The sequence below is a fragment of the Salvelinus alpinus genome, chromosome 3 (assembly GCF_045679555.1).
Source record: "Salvelinus alpinus chromosome 3, SLU_Salpinus.1, whole genome shotgun sequence".
Lineage (NCBI taxonomy): Eukaryota > Metazoa > Chordata > Actinopteri > Salmoniformes > Salmonidae > Salvelinus > Salvelinus alpinus.
The window spans coordinates 11,485,006-11,493,792 of NC_092088.1; the positions used below are offsets into that span (position 1 = coordinate 11,485,006).

At 40.9% G+C, this 8,787-nt stretch overlaps 1 pseudogene; it reads right to left on the reverse strand.

Annotated features, from left to right (window-relative positions):
• Nucleotides 1–750: 750 nt before the first annotated feature.
• LOC139569686 (matrix metalloproteinase-25-like) overlaps nt 751–8,787 on the reverse strand; it is a 26,695-nt pseudogene continuing 18,658 nt past the window's right edge.

Consider the following 8,787-nt stretch of genomic DNA (forward strand, 5'->3'; position numbering starts at 1 on the left):
AGGGCTCTGGCAGTGCTCCTCCTTGCACAAAGGCGGAGGTAGCGGTCCTGCTGCTGGATTGTTGCCCTCCTACGGCCTCCTCCACGTCTCCTGATGTACTGGCCTGTCTCCTGGTAGCGCCTCCATGCTCTGGACACTACGCTGACAGACACAGCAAACCTTCTTGCCACAGCTCGCATTGATGTGCCATCCTGGATGAGCTGCACTACCTGAGCCACTTGTGTGGGTTGTAGACTCCGTCTCATGCTACCACTAGAGTGAAAGCACTGCCAGCATTCAAAAGTGACCAAAACATCAGCCAGGAAGCATAGGAACTGAGAAGTGGTCTGTGGTCACCACCTGCAGAACCACTCCTTTATTGGGGGTGTCTTGCTAATTGCCTATAATTTCCACCTTTTGTGTATTCCATTTGCACAACAGCATGTGAAATTTATTGTCAATCAGTGTTGGTTCCTAAGTGGACTGTTTGATTTCACAGAAGTGTGATTGACTTGGAGTTACATTGTGTTGTTTAAGTGTTCCCTTTATTTTTTTGAGCAGTGTATGTACACTCAGTTTACAAAACATTAAGAATACCTTCCTAATATTGAGTTGCATCAACATCTGCAACCTTGTCTATGTTTTACCTTGAAGGACAATGTTACCCTCCAGTGGTATACGTGCAGGACTATAGCAGAGAGAGAGAGTCACCCTTACTCAAAACATACATTTCAAATAATCATTCAACTTTCAGACAGGAGTAGACATGACTGTGTTTTACAAATTTTATTAACTCGTTAATTTAAAACTAATCAGGTGAATACTACCACGACAGATAGCAGGATCAACCAACTGCAAATGGGTCTTGCAGATGCTCTGCTCAAGTCACAGCTGCAGTCTTTTCCCCTTGGATGAGGATTGGCTGGAAGGTGGGGTGTAGGTGTGGGTACATGTGGACACCTGAGCCAATCCACCGCAATGGATTTTGGAGTGACATTATCTTGGTCCAGTCCTCCTCTCTGCATGACCCAATAGAGGTTGTCCTTGAAGAAGTAAGCATCTCCTAGAAGGTAACATAATCAAACAATTGGTTTAAAATGCTTTGAAATGCCGGTGGGCTGTTTAATGATTGCGTATGACATTGCAAGCTAAGATGCAGACTTAGATAATATATTTGGTTGGACTTTAAGCAGAGTTGAGGTCTAGAAAGTATTTTGCTCACTAGTTTCAACCAACTGAATAATAACTAACTCTAGTTTTAAAGCTCAACAGTGGTTACATGTGATCAAGGTGTCCAAGCAGAGACTTTCCCTGACATGTCACATGGCCCAGAAAAACAACTGGCCCTAACAATGTAGAACAACACTGAACTACACTTTCTCTACATTAACACTGCAGCCACCGTCATCTCATCAAGGCTCAAGTCTTTCTCAAGGCCTCACCTTCTCCCCAGCTGATGATGTCATCGGGGTCCGTTGGCACCCCTCTCCAGAGGGCTGCGTCTTTGGGGTAGCCCCCCTCCGGCTTCCTCCCCTCCTCCTTGCGGCCCTCGTCGAACTTCCAGAACTCACCCATGCTGAATAGATAGGTCTTCCCGTTGTAGGCCCACACGAAGGCAGCCTCCACTCTTTCCACTTTCCCGCCGTCCTTGGTCCTCATCCCCCACTCTGCCAGAGGCCTGGGGTAGCCGGGACGGGCCACATTGTCTTTGAACACCCAGTACTGAGCCCCTGCACAGGAAAAGATAGGAGGAGGAAATCACCTTTGTTTTACATCACAACAACAATGACATTCATAAGGATATTAGCCACTGTAGCATAGTTCTTATGTTTTCAATTCTAACTAGGGACGTGTTCATTAGGCACCAAACAGAAGAAAACAGACTGAAACAGGGAGGGAGTACCTCCAATAAGAAATGCTTATTTTCATTTTCCTTTGCAAAATGTTTCCGTTGCGTCCCATAATGAACATGACATAAGGCTACAACAGTGCTGTTGTCTTTCCCACCGATGAAGAAGATGATGACGCCGTCGCTCTTCCTCTCGTAAACGGCATCGATCTTGTTGGTTTCAGGGGGGAGCCCCATCCAGAAGTTTCTAATCAGGGCTGGGTTGAGGGAGACAAGATTACCTGTCCTCTGAATCCTCCAGAAATGTGGACCTGACACAAACGACATAATAATTAAAGAGGCTGTGTGGAAAATTAGATGCTAATTCTTTACGTCAAATTTGGGCTTGAGTGTTGCCTGTATGGTTACAGGTCGTGCTTGAATTGCTGTGACATTTGGGCACGGCAACAACAACAAAAATGACTTCCAGATGCTGTATTTTATTTAAATGTATTTGGGTACGTTTTGCCCTTCGAAATCAACTAATATGGCAGCTAATATAAGCAAATATATTTTAGATTTTAGATTCTTCAAAGTAGCCACCCTTGCCTTGATGACAGCTTTGCACACTCTTGTCATTCGCTTAACCAGCTTCATGAGGTAGTCACCTGGAATGCATTGCAATTACCTGGTGTGCCTTGTTAAACATTCATTTGTGGAATGTCTTTCCTTAATGCGTTTGAGCCAATCAGTTGTGTTGTGACAAGGTAGGGGTGGTTTACAGAAGATAGCCATATTTGGAAAAATACCAAGTCCATATTATGGCAAGAACAGCTCAAATAAGCAAAGAGAAACGACAGTCCATCATTACTTTAAATCAGTCAATCTGGAAAATTTCAAGAACTTTAAAACTTTCTTCAAGTGTAGTCCAAAAACCATCAAGCGCTATGATGAAATGGGCTCTCATGAGGACCGCCAAAGGAAAGGAAGACCCAGAGTTACCTCTGCTGCAGAGGATAAATTCATTAGAGTTAACTGCATCTCAGATTGCAGCCCAAATAAATGCTTCACAGAGTTCAAGTAACAGACACATCTCATCATCAACTGTTCAGAGGAGACTGTGTGAATCAGCTCTTCGTGGTCAAATTACTGCAGAGAATCCATTACTAAAGGACACCAATAGGACAGACTTGATTGGGCCGAGAAACACGAGCAATGGATATTAGACTGGTGGAAATCTGATGAGTCCAAATTTGAGATTTTTGGTTCCAACCACCGTGTCTTTGTGAGACGCAGAGTAGGTGAACGGATGATCTCCGCATGTGTGGTTCCCACCGTAAAGCATGGAGGAGGGGGTGTGATGGTTTGGGGGTGCATTGCTGGTGACACTCTCAGTGATTTATTTAGAATTCAAGGCACACTGAACCAGCATGGCTACCATAGCATTCTGCATGCACCTATAAAGAAAATCACTTTCAAAACTACTAAATCCTCGTGGATTGATGAGGAATTGAAAAATTGTATGGTTGAGAGGGATGAGGCAAAAGGTAAGTCAAATAAGTCTGGCTGCACAACCGATTGGCAAATGTATTACAAATTGAGAAGTCATGTGACTAAACTGAATAAAAAGAAGAAGAAACTATGAAACAAAGATAAATTACAAAAATAATGATAGTAAAAATCTTTGGAGCAGCTTAAATGAAATGTTGGGGGGAAAAAATTACTCAGCTCCATCATTCATTGAATCAGATGGCTCATTCATCACAAAACTAACTAATATTGCCAACTACTTTAATGATTTTTTTCATTTGGGGTGGCAGGTAGTCTAGTGGTTAGAGCGTTGGGCCAGTAACTGAAAGGCTGCTGGATTGAATCCCCAAGCTGACAAGTTAATCTGTCATTCTGCCCCTGAACAAGGCAGTTAACCCACTGTTTCCTGGTAGGCCGTCATTGTAAATATGAATTTGTTCTTAACTTCTCTAGGGTAGGGGGCAGCATTTTCACGTTTGGATGAAAAGCATACCCAAGTTCAACTGCCAGCTACTCATCCCCAGAAAATCAGATATGCATATTGTTAGTAGATTTGGATAGAAGACACTCTGACGTTTCTAAAACTGTTTGAATCATGTCTGTGAGTATAACTGAACTTATTTAGCAGGCGAAACCCTGAGGACAAACCATTCCGATTTCTTTTTTTTGAGGTCACTCTCTTTTCAATGAGATTTCATTGGGAAACCAGATTTCTAAGCGACCTGCTTGCAGTTCCTACGGCTTCCACTGGATGTCAACAGTCTAGAGAAATTGGTTCAGGTTATTCCTTTGTGTAATGAAGAATTTCAGCCATCTTGAAGTTGAGTCAGTCTAGGTGTCCTGTTTGATCGAAGCGCGTGAGCAGAAAGCTGGCTTTAGTTGGTTTTAATCCTGTATTGAACACAGATCATCCCGTCTTCAATTTTATAGATTATTAAGAACATCCTCTGTGTTCTGTTAGACAGGTAACACTTTATCCACAATATAGCAGGGCGTGTAAAGCCATAACATGTACGTTTTTACAGCAGCAGACTATGATCAATAATGTCAAAAGCCGCACTGAAGTCTAACAAAACAGCCCCCACAATCTTTGTATTATAAATTGTTGATTGTCCTTCCCTATAAGCATGATGAAAGTTTGTTGACCATTTGTTTACTATAAAATAGCATTGCATCTGGTCAAACAAATTTTTTTCCAAAAGTTTACTAAGTGTTGGTAACAGGCTGATCGGTCGGCTATTTGAGACAGTAAAGGGGGCTTTACTATTCTTAGGTAGCGGAATTACTTTTGTTTTCCTCCAAGCCTGAGGGCACACTTTCTAGTCGGCTTAAATTGAAAATATGGCAAGTAGGAGTAGCAATATTGTCTGCTATTACCCTCAGTAATTTTCCATCCAAGTTGTCAGACCCCGGTGGCTTGTCATTGTTGATAGACAACAATAATTGTTTAACCTCTTTCAGCTAGGGGGCACTATTTTTATGTCTGGAAAAATAACGTTCCCAAGGTAAACGGACTATTTCTCAGGCCCAGATGCTAGAATATGCATATAATTGACAGATTAGGATAGAAAACACTCTAAAATTTCCAAAACGGTCAAAATATTGTCTGTGAGTATAACAGAACTGATTTTGCAGGCAAAAACCTGAGGAAATCCAACCCGGACGTGTCTTTTATTTGGAAAAATCCCTGTTTCATTGCTTGCCCATCCTCCATTTAAAGGGGTATCAACCAGATTCCTTTTCCAATGGCTTCCTCAGGCTGGGACCAGGCTTTAGACATAGTTTCAAGCTTTTATTTTGGAAAAATTAGCGCGATTTTTCAAAACGCGTCAGGTGTCCTTTGATTAGTTCATGCGCTGGAGAGTTGTAGCTCAACATTTTCTTTCTCTGTAGTATTGAATAGTTTACTGTCCGGTTAAAATATTATCGATTATGTATGTTAAAAACAACCTGAGGATTGATTATAAAAACGTTTGACATGTTTTTACGAACAATACGGATACTTTTTGGAATTTTCGTCTGCCCTTCAGAACCGTCACGAGCCTGTGGTTTTCTGAACATAACGCGCAAACCAAATGGAGGTTTTTGGTTATAAAAATAATCTTTATCGAACAAAAATAACATTTATTGTGTAACTGGGAGTCTCGTGAGTGCAAACATCCGAAGATCATCAAAGGTAAGAGATTAGTTTTATTGCTTTTCTGACTTTCGTGACCAAGCTAATTTACGGCTAGCTATTCTTACTGTTTTGTCTAGTGATTGATAAACTCACAAACGCTTGGATTGCTTTCGCTGTAAAGCTTATGTTCAAAATCTGACACGATAGGTGGATTAACAACAAGCTAAGCTATGTTTTGGTATATTTCACTTGTGATTTCATGATTATAAATATTTTTTGTATTTTTTTGAATTTGGCGCTCTGCAATTCAGCGGTTGTTTACGAAAATGATTCCGCTAAAGGGATCCGTGCGTCAAGGAGTTAAGTGTTGCAGTAATTTCAGTCGCTGTAGTAGCTGACATGTATAGTGTTGAGTCATCCGCATACATAGACACTGGCTTTACTCAAAGCCATGTCATTAGTAAAGATTGAAAAAAGTAACGGGCCTAGACAGCTGCCCTGAGGAATAATGTTGGAGAGGCTTCTGATGGAGTTCACCTTGGGGTCATGATAGGGGCTGTACAAAATGTTTGATGTATTATAATAACTGATTATGCTTATGTTGTATTATTAGAAAGGGAAAGGTTATAAGACCCCTCCCCCTTACATTTATAGGGTCCTAGACTACAGATTAACAATTTATAATCATTATAAGGTTTAAGGGAAGTGTTGGGGTTCGTTCCTTGTTCCTTGTCAATCATAGGCTCATTGGGGAAATCAGCAATTAGACAATATCTTTATGTAAATCAATCAAACCTTTATTCATGCAATTGCAGACAGAAGTTGACAACGGGAACATAGCACGCATGTTTCCGAGTAAGTTCTGCAAAATAGCAAATGGTCAAGGTTGTTTTATTAGGCTTGCAGTCAACCCCTAGTGATGTCACTGCCTATGTCATTACCTTCTACTCATGAGACCAAGCCCATGCATACACAGCTATACAAACACTAGTTCCAGTGTTATCTAAAGGCTCAACAGTAAATGTCCACTCCCCATGTTGATTTATAGTGGTATGTCTGACTAGACTCTTATTTCTTTCACTCCCCTGCAGGGTTCTGTGTCTTATGAATCTCTTTTATCTTTGAGGCGCTTTCTCACAGACACCCTGTTTTGACTGCAATAACTCACACATCTCTCAGACCGTTTCTTTATAAGAAGCAGAGACTAGAAAATAACTGTGGAACAATATTAACAAAGAGTTGCAGTTAGTTTCAGAGTGGATGGCAAAGAATCAATTAGTTGTAAATATTTCTAAAACTAAAAGTATTTCATTTTGGGACAAATCATTCACTAAATCCTAAAACTCAAATAAATATTTTAATAAATAATGTGTAAATTTGAGGTGACTAAACTGCTTGCAGTAATCCTGGATTGTAAACTGTCATGGTCGAAACATATTGATACAACAGTTGCTAAGATGGGGAGAAGTCTGTCCATAATAAAGTGCTGCACTATGAACAAGGCATGTCCTACAGGCTCTAGTTTTGTCGTACCGGAGAGGAGGAGCGGGAGTGGACGTGACAAGCATTCCGCTCAAGAGGAAGCTTCTCACTGTAACCAGTGCCTGTAATCTGGTTCAGGTTATTTATCAACCTACCAGGGTGTTTACAAACAATACAGGAGCAAGATCATCCGCATGTATCGATCAAATCTTCATCAATACGAACGTTGTGCAAAAGCTGTATCTGTACCCATTGGATGCAGTGATCACAATACAGTGGCTATATACAGGAAAGACAAAGTTCCAAAAACTGGGCCTAAAATAGTGTACAAGAGATCATACAGTCATGCAACTCTTATGTAGATGATGTTATAAATATTTGTTAGTCTGATGTGATTAATAAGGAGCATCCAGATGCTGCACTGAATGAAATTGCTTCTTTGAATTTTTGATAAACATTCACCTGTTAAGAAACTGACTGTTATAACTGTTAAGGCTCCATGGATTGATGAGAATTTTCAAAACTGTATGGTTGAAAGAGATGGGGCAAAAGGAGTGGCTAATAAGTCTGGCTGTACATCTGACTGGCTGACTTACTGCAAATTGAGAAATTAAGTGACTAAACTCAACAAAAAGAAGAAGAAACTATTATGATTTATATAATCATATAAATATTGATGGAAAAAATACTCTGGAGTACTTGAAATAATGGGCAGAAAGACAAATTCAACCTCATCTTTCATCAAATCAGATGGCTTTTTCATCACAAAACCATTTGATGTTGCCAATTATTTTAATAATTACTTCGTTGGCAAAGTGGGCAAACTTAGGCAACAAATGCCATCAATGAACAGTGAGCCATCATATTAATGTATAAAAATGAATAATGAAAGACAAGCATTGCAAATTTGAATTTTGTAAAGTTAGTATGGGAGAGGTGTACAATGTATTGTTATCGATCAATAATGACAAACCTCCTGGCATTTACAACTTAGATGGAAAGCTACTGAGGATGGTAGATGGGTTTATGAGTTTAGTAGTTTGTGTGTCGGGGGGCTAGGGTCAGTCTGTTATATCTGGAGTATTTCTCCTGTCTTATCCGGTGTCCTGTGTAAATTTAAGTATGCTCTCTCTAATTCTCTCTCTCTTTTTCTTTCTCTCTTTCTTTCTCTCTCTAGGAGGACCTGAGCTCTAGGACCATGCCTCAGGACTACCTGGCCTGATGACTCCTTGCTGTCCCCAGTCCACCTGGCCGTGCTGCTGCTCCAGTTTCAACTGTTTTGCCTGTGGCTATGTTTTGCCTGTTTTGCCTGACCTGTTCACCGGATGTGCTACCTGTCCCAGACCTGCTGTTTTCAACTCTCTAGAGACAGCAGGATCGGTAGAGATAATCTGAATGATAAGCTATGAAAAATGCACACTGTTATTTCTCCTGAGGTGCTGACCTGTTGCACCCTCGACAACCACTGTGATAAATATTATTTGACCCTGCTGGTCATCTGTGAACATTTGAACATCTTGGCCATGTTCTAATCTCCACCCGGCATAGCCAGAAGAGGACTGGCCACCCCTCATAGCCTGGTTCCTTTCTAGGTTTCTTCCTAGGTTCTGGCCTTTCTAGGGAGTTTTCCCAGCCACTGTGCTTCTACACCTGCATTGCTTGCTGTTTGGGGTTTTAGGCTGGGTTTCTGTACAGCACTTAGAGATTTCAGCTGATGTAAGAAGGGCTTTATAAATATATTTGATTTTATTTGATATGACTCTATAGCCACTCCTATCTGTTATATCTTTAATCTGAGTCCTGAGGCTGGAAGGGAAGCCAAAGCACTCTAGGCCCTCTACTCTTTCAT